The sequence below is a fragment of the Cryptotermes secundus genome, unplaced genomic scaffold, assembly GCF_002891405.2.
Source record: "Cryptotermes secundus unplaced genomic scaffold, Csec_1.0 scaffold793, whole genome shotgun sequence".
Classification (NCBI taxonomy): Eukaryota; Metazoa; Arthropoda; class Insecta; order Blattodea; family Kalotermitidae; genus Cryptotermes; species Cryptotermes secundus.
Window position 1 is genome coordinate 548,356 of NW_019722435.1, and position 11,833 is coordinate 560,188.

At 42.6% G+C, this 11,833-nt stretch overlaps 1 long non-coding RNA gene and 1 other non-coding gene across 4 annotated transcripts in view; both read left to right on the forward strand.

The window, feature by feature from the left end:
- Positions 1-11,833, forward strand: part of LOC111861489 — a 234,559-nt gene that overhangs the window by 174,159 nt on the left and 48,567 nt on the right. The gene's annotated exons all lie outside the window — the stretch shown is intronic.
- On the forward strand, positions 1,464-1,604 carry LOC111861502. Its single transcript, XR_002842251.1, has one exon. It is a non-coding gene; the product is annotated as a U4 spliceosomal RNA (small nuclear RNA).

Genomic DNA, 11,833 nt, shown 5'->3' on the forward strand with positions numbered 1-11,833 from the left:
AGTACAGACATTTCGGGATCATATGCAACAATTCGTTGACTACTGAGAATACTAATGAATTGTGACGACCTTTAGTCTGGTAGAAGTTTACCGACGTTTCAGAGGAACGGGCTACTTTCATTTTTGGGACATTCTTATGCCCTGAAGATGGAACCACCTTGTCCTTTCGAAACGACGGTACACTTCTATAAGATTACACAGCGTCACAACCCAGAAGACAGCCATACTTCTTTACGTTTATGCTGCGAATTTTGTTGCTAAAATCAATAAAAAGATACGCGATGGTAAGAGTTATCTTTCAAAATACGTACAAACACTTCATCGGAGTACGCGCTGCCAATAGTCGCGGGTTCGATTCCCGTAAGGTCACTGGATTTTTCGATTGACCTAATCCTTCCAGCCGCTCTATGGCCCTGGGGCCGACTCAGCTTCTAACAGAAATGAGTGCCATGAATCTTCCTGGGGGGTGAAGAGCGGCCAGCGCATAAGTCTGACAACCTCACCGCTATCTGTAAGCCAATTGTCTAGAAAATGTGGGAGTCTCGACGTTTCACAACACGGCCTGTTACAGGGATAGCTTTGCCTTTTTTTTTAAGGCATTTAACGACTCAGTCAATATCGAATCTATATAGCGTCGGATGCTAGGATGGTAGATGAATGTGGAACAGCGGTGGAATGAGAGGTTGGAGGAAAACACTTCTTCAACAAAGCCGGCAAGTAACCGCCAGAAGTGTGGTACAGATCATAGAATATCAATGGTGATCGTAACTAGAGTACTGTTGTTGTAATTTTAGCAAAACATGTGTAATAAATATGTGTCGCGGAAAGTCGGAAAGGAGCTGGTCTTGCAGATAATGTTTCAGTTCTCTCGTATTTCCGTTCTGCGTATGTTTTACCGTGCCTAATACTGGTTAATGTACTCCGAAAGTTGTTAAGAAAATACGATTATGAATCCCATCAGCTTCTCAGTGTCACCAACATACAATAAGGATGTACAGTTATCTCGAGCGCTCCAAATTATAACACGCTTCTTCCACCTCTTAAACTTGTCACGAAACGAGGGTACAGTGCATCATAGCGGTCCTAGCTAAGTGGATCACGCTTCTGCAAGGCCATGTTCGGTCGTCCGCTCTGTACGTCTCCCGCGGCCTCTCGGCTCGCACGCAGCAGTGCTATCGATTCTGCCGTAGTCACGAGCGCGTACTTCTATCTCTTTCCGCTAGATGGCAAATGCCATATACCTTACTGATGACTAATATAATTAATTTTTTCGCAGTAGTATTATCGCAAACCATGCATTACCATAAATCATTAGATGGCATATATAAATATAACGATAATTACATAACTATGTTCCATATATATTATATCTAAAATTTTAATCTCTTCGTTTATTTGTTGATAACCCTCGAATAAAGTTGGGCGTACCCTATATGATAGAAGTTACGAAAGTTAAATTTGGCAGCTTTGCGCAGTGGCAATATCGTAACCAATGAGGTTTATCCGAGGTGCGATTATTGCTAGTTGAAAACTTATACCAATACCCCGCCAAGGTGACGTGAAATATCGTCGCTTTCGGCAATTTTTGAAAGCTCCTACGGGAGCTAAATAAAACCTCAAATAGGTTGTGTGTTTGTTAGTGTTAAATGTTATGTAAGTTTTGTTTAATGTGTTGTATGTGTATTAAATTACAAATTCCATTTATTGATTTTCCTTTGGGTTGTGATAATATTGTAATTAGTAAGGTTAGTAAAGTCAGTCTGCTTTTAACGGTTCTCACGGTCTCTTCGCTTGCAGAATTCTTATATTTTCTTCTACCCTGAAGATGGAGGCGATACGTTCCTCCGAAACGTCGGTTAACACCACTTATACACGGTGCCAAATCCCAGAAGACTGCTTTCTTCATAGTAAGGTTTAGTTGAATTGCGACTGTTTTTAGTTTATACCAGTTTCCTCCCAACACGATGTGAAAAATATTTTTGCGTTTGCCAATTTTTGAAAACTTTTAGGGGAACTAATTATACGAAATATATGTTTCGAAAACGAATGTTAGTAAAAATTGCTGTATGATTCATACGAAAAATATAATTTTGCGTAGTATATGTTGAGAGTAATTGTATGATTTGTACGGTAATAATTCATGTAAATATGTTTATAGTTACCACTGGAGCAAATTATATAAAATACTTATAATGTGCATTGATAGGAACTGTTCTATGATTTGTACGAAATATGTAAATTTATGAAATATGCGTGGATAAGAATCATATGATTTGCTTGAAATATATTACTTTTTATAACAGGTTAATAGCAATTGCTACTTAGTTTGTACTTACTGGATATTTTTGTACTGTATTGTAGTTCTGCGTATTAGAGTGTGAACGTGTATCAATTCATGAGAAATTGTAGTCTCTTAGTAATCGCTTAAGACGCTTGTCCTATTTGAATTATGGACGTGAAAGTTTTAATGAGAGGATTTCTCTCAGCGTATATTACATATTGTACGTATATTTCACACAATTAATGTACTTAGCTCCGTAGGGGCTCTTAAAAAAAGCCGAAAGCGATTGTATTTCACGTCCTGTTAGGGGGACATTGGTATAAGCTTTCAACTAGCAATAATGCCACCTTGGACACACCTCATTGGTTATATTGACACTGTGCAAAGCTAATATTATTCGCGTTTTCAAAATACTAATTTGTGTAGTATGTATTGATTTGCTGGAGGCACGCGGTAGCGTAGCGTAGCCGGAAGGTCGCGCGTTCAAGTCCCGATGAGGTCATTGGATTTTTTCAGACGCATTAGGCCCTGGGGTTTACTCAGCCTCTAACACAAATGAGTACCAGGAATTAAATAAATAATTTTCCTGGGGAGTAAAGCGCGGCCGGCGCGTAGGGCTGACAACTTTACTGCCATCTTTGAGCCGATTGTCTAGATAATGTGGGACCCTCAACGTCTCACAACCCTATGGACATTCACGGCCTGGTACGGGGATAGATTTACTTTTTTTTTTTTAACTTTATATATTGAATTGCCGCTTCGTTCGTGTTTATAGGATATTTCTGCACTGTTTTGTAGTGCTATTAGAGGTAAAAGTGTATGCATAAATGAGAAATTGTAGTCTTTTAGTAATCATTTCAGACACTTGTCATATTTGAATTCTGAACGCGAAAACTTTTTACGGAACACTCTGGTTAGTCAACTGTACCCAGTGCAGATAATTACAATGATAGTGGAAGACTTACCGAGAACAGGAAGCGAGACAGTTCATTGTATACAAAATACACTGAAAAACAAAAAGGAACCTGAAGTTTGATACTTTGTAAATTCTGTTGAAACCATGGCATGTTATAGGTTTATTAAACGTGTGTGTGTGTGTGTACAGCACCCCCCATCCTTTTTTTTTTGGTACCAGTGTTTTCCAACCAGTGGTCCGCAGACGATTGCAGATCAAAGTCCTAATATATGCCGGCTCGCAAATTCTAGGTAGCTTCATATGTATAAAATTTAACATATCCAGAAAAACTACTATTCTACAATCAGTGTCTTTTATTTTATCGTATCTCGTTTTTTTGTGGGATAAAATGGCGTGGGCAGTCAGTTGACGAGCTAGAAGTTTTGGGGTCGATAGCTGCATCATAAGAAATGGAAGTCGAAGCATGTCTGGCATATTAATTATTTTATGTGCACTCATGCATAATTTTTTACCGCGAATGTTTAGTGCAGAAGATAATGACATATTCTCTTCGAGTATTACATACAGACATCGACTTGTATATAGATGTCCTGATAATAATTACATTTTAGGCTGTTACTTGTGTTGTCCTAATGTGAGACAGGCTATGGATCCTCAGAAAATACACAGCTGCACTACTATTTCATCTGTTTCTGAATCAAGAAAGGTTAGAAGCAACCTTTCGTTTACACGTTTAAGTTGCCAATTCTAGGGAGCAGGAACTTTACTGAGAACCTGATGGTCGATCAGCTAGTCAAGAATTTCCCTGTCTTACGGAACTCGAAGGTTCATTACCGTGGACATAAGAGAATTTTATATCATCGGCAAAGCCAAAAGTAAAGTTGTCCCTGTACTTAACTAATTAAGCACTACGCCATGAAGGCGTATGGGGGAGTGGATGTATAGAAGCACGTTTTCTTGACCTTGGCACTAGCCGGAGGTGAGTGGGCAGCTTCACGCCCCGGCCGCTTTACCCCCGGGGAAAGAGCCCTCGGTACCCATTGGATAGGGGGTTCAGTGGACTCCAGGGCCGGTCTGGGCGATATGGAGAAGTGAAAATTCTTGACTCTACCGGGACTCGAATTCCGACCCATTGGTCGTCCAGCCAGTAGCCAGTCGCTATACCGACTGCACTATTCCGGATCCTTCTTATCAACGGTGCCTTGCTGTTTTAAAAATTACGAACCAACTAACTGAATCCAGTCTTTTTTTGAAACTGATAATTGGTCAGCTGGTCAATAATTTCACTCTGTTTGTGGAACCAGAAGGTTCATCAACGTGTTCAGAAGAGCCCGCCAGTGGACTTCATACTGCGTCACTTGAATCCCATCCACATCCTCACGCTCTATTTAAGATCCATTTTAATATTCTCCCATCCTTGTTTGGCTCTTCCAAATGGTCTTCGCCCTTCGGGTCTTCTTGAAATTCTGTATGCATTTCTTATCTCCTTATGCATGCTTCATGTCTCATCCATTATAACTTCCTTGATTTAGTCACCGTAAAGTTAAACAATACATTTATAAAACAACTGTCTGTGTACTTTCCTGTCCTCTTGGTACTTCTTTATCTTTTTTTTCCCCTTGGCACTACAGCCGCAGTGGGCCTAGGCCTATCTCCATGAACTTCTCCGTTCACTTCGGTTTTTCTAGATCTTACACATTTGGTAGACTCCTTGGGCGGGTGATCAGCTCGTCGCAAGGCCTCTACCTGTACACAAACACAGAAAAACGCACACACACAAACTAAACATCCATGCCCTGAGTGGGATTGGAATCCACGATCCCGGTTTCGAAGCGAGCGAAGACAGCGCATGCCTTAGACCTCTCCGCTACCGTGACCGGCGCTTCTTTATCTTAGGTCTCAATATTCGCCCCGGTACCCCGCTCTCAAATACCTTCAGTGTAGTGGGACAGGACTTCGTGAACCTAATAGGGAAGTTCCTACTCTTCTTTCTGTGTTATTAGATTCTGTAGTCTGTCCTTCGGTAGGAAACGTGCGCGTTCCAAGAGTAGATGTTGCACATTTAATTACAGCCACGTTGCTGTGACGTAAAGTCAGATCAGGTTGGGATATCGGAGTGAGATGCTACAAGACTCGCTGTAAAGGGATCACGGTCAACCTGCACTGGTTTCCGGAATCACAGCAGTTAAGGTCAAGGACCGTTGTTATTGAGTCCTGACGTCATCACTTTTTCAACCAATCGCAAGATCTCAGACACTATACGTGTTCACAATGAGCTATACGGCGTCTATGAAATACTTTTTATTATAAATGGTACTGAGGACACCGGCTGACTGATTCGGTGTCCGTTGTCTATCGCTTTCCTATAGGCAAACAGTTTTACGTGGTTCTGTACCGAAAGGAGGAACATGTGAACAATTCTGTGCACATACCGAACGTGAGAAAAAGCAACTGTCGGCATTACGCACTTAGGGCGGAAAGCGAACCGGCAATCGGCATGAGGAGTGAATGGACAGTGCACAATGCTGTTTGTACTACCTGCTTTAATGTTAAAAACCCTGAATTTTACCCAGTGTACTCACGGGGTTTCTTACGATTTTCATACTACGAAGAGATTATTATTCTAAACAGGAGTAACCGGCTGGTCATGTAATAGAAACGCAGTCTGTTTTCTGTGATGTACGGGCTGTACTCCGATAGCCCGGTACTCCATCCCATAATCAGTCATTATATTGACTGAACTCTAAAAATAACGTTATATTGGATTGGAAGTTTTCACTGCGAAGGTTGTTCTGATGATGGCGGCCGAGTGTCCCCCCCCCCCCAATCTTGTTATCTGTCTGCTAAGGTAAAGTTATCCCCGTAACAGGCCGTGGAGGCCTATAGGGGTGTGAGACGTCGAGGCTCCCACATTTTCCCTAGACAATCGGCTCACACATGGCGGTGATGTAAGCCTCACGCGCCGGCCGCCATTTACCCGCAGGAAGATTCCTGGTACTCATTTCTGTAAGAGTCTGAGTCGACCCTCAGGGCCATAGTGCGGCTGGAAGGATTACGTCAATTGAAAAATCCAGTGACCTGATCGGGAAACGAACCTGCGACCTTCCGGCTTGTAGCATAGTGCCTCAACCAGCTAAGCTACCGCGCTTCCCTATGCGTTTGCTAGACTACTTGATATCATAACCATACAGACAACAGTGTAAATTTAACTGAATAAGAGTTTTTTCTGCTCGAAATTAATTAATTGTACACTTAAAAATACAAATGTCTACTAATTAAAACGCATTTTACACAAATACGCCCTGCAATTCCAGAAGTAGCTCTCGAAAATCGTGGACACTGAGAAACGGTGGCTTGCCTTGCTCTACAGTCAGTTCCTTTTGTGTGCCGGAGAAGCCATCTAGCGGGCATCCGAGAAGTTTCGGGGTCAACGATCCACCTGGAACCTGAGGTGGGTCATATCGGTAGAAGGCCCGACAATTTGTTCAAGATTAAACCACATTCAAACGTATTACTTGGAAATGAAATTGCAGATTGTGTGATATTTCGCCAAAAATTAAGAATAAAGCTTTTCGAAAGTACTGACCCCCAGTAAAAGAGATCAGTCGCGAGATAAGTTTACAAAATGCCGTTGTAGCGAAGCTTCCCCAGTGCAATTTCTTCATAAACCCCATATAAAACTGGGTTCTCGAAGCGAAGAGCAGGACGAGCTGTGTTCAGCTGGAGAGAAGGAAAGGGTGTGTCCATCACCTGGCCTGAGCGGAATTCAAGCCCTCAAACCAGTGAACCCAAGACCGAAAGCTTTAACGGTAATGTCCGGCTTGGTGCGCTGTCGAGAAGGTAACTGCATATATTCTGCGAATGAAGACATACAAACGCATTTTAGTGTCGCTGTTGTTTATTAAAACTGCGGGCAGAGCTTTGCTTTATCTTATCTTCTTGTGTACGTGGAACACAGAGGTCGCAACTTCATACGCAACAAATTCCACTGGTATCTAGTTTTACTGTTTGTGCAGCTACACCTTTTGTCAGAATTATTACTCATACTGCAGGGAAGTCCCTTGAATTGAGAAAGTGTTCGAAATTATTGGAATTGAAGAGGAAATGCCGTAGCTGTAGCTAACTGGGCTGCAACGCAAAGACGCGAATAGTCATGATGACAGAGTTCATGGCTTCCTAAGCACTGGTATACATGTCATTGTTTGGGATTGATGATTTTCTGGCCCATGACACGGAGAGTCAGGGGCTGCTGACTTCCTGATCAGTGGTGTAAATATCAGGGCTTCGTAACCAGTGGTGTAATGGTAGGGCATAGGCTTTCTAGTCAGTGGACACGGAACACAGGCCGGCTAAACATGACGCGAACTAACTTCGGTTATTTGTCAGCTGTACATCAACTGTACGATCGTGATGAAATCATGGAGATTATGATGGCCTGATCATGTAGCTAGGGTGTGAGAAACAGTAGTATACTTACTTACTTACTCACTCATGGAGCTGAGCCCTTCTGGAGGAGCCGCCAATTCTGCAGCTACTCAAGAATTTCCCAGCATTTTATGGAACCCGAAGGTTCATTGCCGTATTCACAAGAGCCCTCCACTGGTCCCTATCTTGAGCCAGATCAATCCAATCGATACCATTCCATCCTATCTCTGTAAGATCCATTCTAATATCGTCCACCCACCTACGCCTTGGTCTTCCCAGTAGTCTCTTTCCTTCTGGTTTCCCCACCGATATCCTATATGTATTCCTCGTCTCCCCCATTCTTGCTACATGCCCTGCCCACTTCATCCACCTTGAGTTGATCATTCTAATTATACTTGGAGAAGAGTACAAGTTATGCAGTTTTCTCTCATCTCTCTTCGGCCAAAATATTCTCAACGCCCTGTTCTCAAACACTCTCAGTCTATGTTCCTACCTTAATATCAGAGACCAAGTTTCACACCCATACAGAACCACATATAGTTTTGTGTGTTCTGGGCTACAATGGCTACAAAAAGGAAAAACATGGAGACTTGGAATTCGCGATAGGAAGAACCGCAGCTGCATACTTTTTAAACGGACATTGTGGACCCGAGAGGCAATTTAGTTCCGGTGTTGGGCATACATGTAACATCTGTCTTAACCGAACTGACGTGGCTTTGTATACTCAGAGAATCGATATCAGCAACAGGCAGAGGCGATTGTTTCCAGAACCGATCGTGACGACGGCTTTCATATGGCAGTGAATTATGACTTGACTGCACTGGTAAGATTTGCATGATGGAACTGAAAAACACACACACACACACACACACAAGAAGTCTATCATGGGATCCGGCAGTAACAAAATACAATGAATGTCCATTCAGGAGAGGTGACTGTGATACTCATCGCTGTCTATCTAGCAGTTGCGAGGCATGGGAGAGACTTTCAGTAAGTAAACGAGCAAAAGGAATGTTTGAAATGGAAGTAGTTAATCTCCAGAAGCCAAACTACGTACATGGAAACTAAAGAACAATGTCAGGTTGAAATCTCAGACAGGGCTGACCAGGGTTAGCGCGACAGTGCAGATGCCCCTGCCAGCATGATTTTAGGGGCGACACATCTCACAAACTTTTTTTTTGTTAAGTGAAAATTAATTTCTGCTCAACTTCTCTTAATATTATGACCATTTATTGGCACTAATATAAACACGTTTATGGAACAACGTAAATAAAAATGTTTTAATACGTTTTAATAAGGTTTTCGTCGAGTGTCTTTAAATTTCGTGTTACTAAATGTGACGACGTTTCGGGAAGATTAGTTTGTTTTAACGGGAGGGGGATGTCACATCGCATGGTGTGGCATTTAGGTTTGTGCTGGCCCTGGATGTGAGATCGGGAAAGTCTGAATCAAAATGTGTACGGCAGTAGAGCTTGAAGAGAGAATGAACTGTTTCACCTGGAGGACATCTTGGTTATAACGAGCCAAAGCAGCATGAACTGTGGTGTGACGAAGTGCTCAGAATTGTCTGATAAAGGAAATGGTGACGATCTGTACAACGAGAGAACAAACTTGAATTGGATCTTGAAGCAACTGTGTATGAACGTGTAGCATGAATTCGTGAAGGCCAGTGCTAGGCTTTCGTGAATGCAGTAGCGAAATTTTAAGTTGTTATGAAACGCGGGGAAGTGATTGAGTATCTAAGCGACTGTTAGCGTCTCAAGAAAGCTGTGCTCCGTGGAGTCAGATTTAGAATATCTGCTACCGCGCTACAGTTCATATGATTTTAATATTTCGATGTGTTCGATTCCCGATTAGGCCATTGGATTTTTCAATAGACTTAATCTTTCCAGCCGCACTATGGCGCTGGGGTCGACTCGGCCTCTAATAGAATTGAGTACCAGGAATCTTCCAGGGGTAAAGGGTGGCCGGAGCGTAAGGCTGACACCGCCATCTGTGAGCCGATTGTCTAGAAATCGTTGGAGACTCGACGGCCTGTTACAGGGATAGTTTCACTTTTACTTGGATGTAGTTTTCAGGCTTTCAGTCGCACACGGTAACATATAAATGGATAAAGCTGCTTGTTGTGTAGAAGGTCAACACTGGATTTCAAGTTCAATTTTGAAACTGTCTTTCTGAACGTCCTGTAAATATTCATGAATAAGCTACATACGCCTTTTCTTTCTCTTTCTCATAAAATACAAACATATATTATCACGCCTTTTAAGGTCACGAAGCTTTCCTTTTGTTTGACGGGTTCCCAATATGCTAATTCTTCCAAACGGGCTTTGTAATCTAAACAGAGGTTTCAGTTTTAGCGTTAATATTAATTATTGTATAACATCGCTTTGTATGTATAGCATTATGCAGCGACCATACCAGGAAGGCAAACACAGATGATGTCATTTGATACCATCGAGGAAGAGCGTGTATTGTATTCAGTGCGTTTCCTGTATCTGCTGCAGCATGGGCTATACGACACTCGTACTGTTAAACAACTGGACTGAGCTGGTGTAGAAAGAAATTTTGAATTTGAATTATCAAAATATCAAATCTATGAGATATGCATCGCAGTACGTCTGAAAGGTTGCAGTGGCGTGGTCAGTTGTGACTAACGTCCAGTTTCAGTTACCCTGGTGGGCACCCGGGCTCGTCATTTCTGATTGTCTTCGGCATGTCCTGGCAAATCGCCATTTCTGAATACTCTTCCAGGAAGAATGGAACTTCAGTAACGCTACAAATGTCAGGCGTGTGACACAGTTTGAGACATATGCGTGACAGAATATTTGTAATACTTATCTTCATGAGATTCTTGTCAGTGTATGGGAATTTGAACATCAAATTGAAGGGGTTTGAGAACAAGGTGACGGGGGAGAATATATACACTTAGGAGTTAGGAAGCGGTCATTGGATTTTTTCAATTGACCTAATCCTTCCAGCCGCGCTATGGCCCTGGAGTCGACTGAGCCTCTAACAGAAATGAGTACCAGGAATATTCTTGGGAGTAAAGGGCGGCCGGTGCGTAGGGCTGACCTTACCACCATCTATGAGCCGATTGTCTAGAAAATGTGGGAATCTCAACATCTCACAACCCTATGGGCCTCCACGGACTGTTACATGGATACCTACCTTTTTTTTTTTTACTTTTAGGAGTTAGGAAGCCACTGAAGAACGGATAAAATTATAGGCCTGTGTATAATGAGGAATTTCACAATTTGTATTTTTCACCAAATAATTTTAGAATGAGCAAATTAAGGAGTACAGCACGTACAGCACGCATGGTGAAGATGCGAGAGGAATATGCAATTTTAAATGGAAACTCCACAGCACAGCCTCTCCCACAAACTAGTTGCATTGTTGCAAGGTCGCCATGGCTGTCCGGCATGAACAATCGTGACGTGGCCACACGCCCTGCATTATTTTGCCGTCACACAGACTTAACAGGCGGTAAAAAATAACTGAAAAAGGTAATTCATACCGTGCGACCTTGAAAACGAGAATGGTACCAGGCTTCTTCCGGTTCCAGAGAGATTACAGCATGCCGGTGGGAGGTTGTTTCTTGGCAACGGAACAAACAAGTTTCTTACTTCTCGTGACGTGGAATCTTAGCACCTTCGGTGTTTGTTTTTCCCTCTCGCCACCAAAGAGGATATAGTGGTTATCAAATTACGAACACACCACACCTACAATTTTACACTGTTGATTACTGTAGTTAATATTTATCCTTAAACTCACCTTCATCTGTGAGCCGATTTTCTGGAAAATTTAGGACCTACAACCCTATGGCCTTCACGGTCTTTTACAGGGATAAAGGTAGAGTTGTCCCTGTGCTAAACTAATTAAGCACTACGCCATGGAGGCGTATGGGGGAGTGGATGTATGGATCCACAGTTTCTTGGCCTCGCCACTAGTTCGAGTGGTCAGCTTCACGCCCCGGCCTCTTTACCCCCGGGGAAAGAGTCCTCTGTACCCATTAGATAGGAGGTTGGGTCGACCCCAGGGCTGGTCTAGAAAACTTGGAGAAGAGGCAATTCTTGACCATAACGAGACTGGAACTCAGACTCCTCGGTCACCCAGCCCGCAGCAAATTGCTATACCGACTGTGCTATTACAGGGGTTGCTTCACCGTTTGGGTCTTCATCTCTGGCCCGTTTTTTTTTTAATTCGCTTAC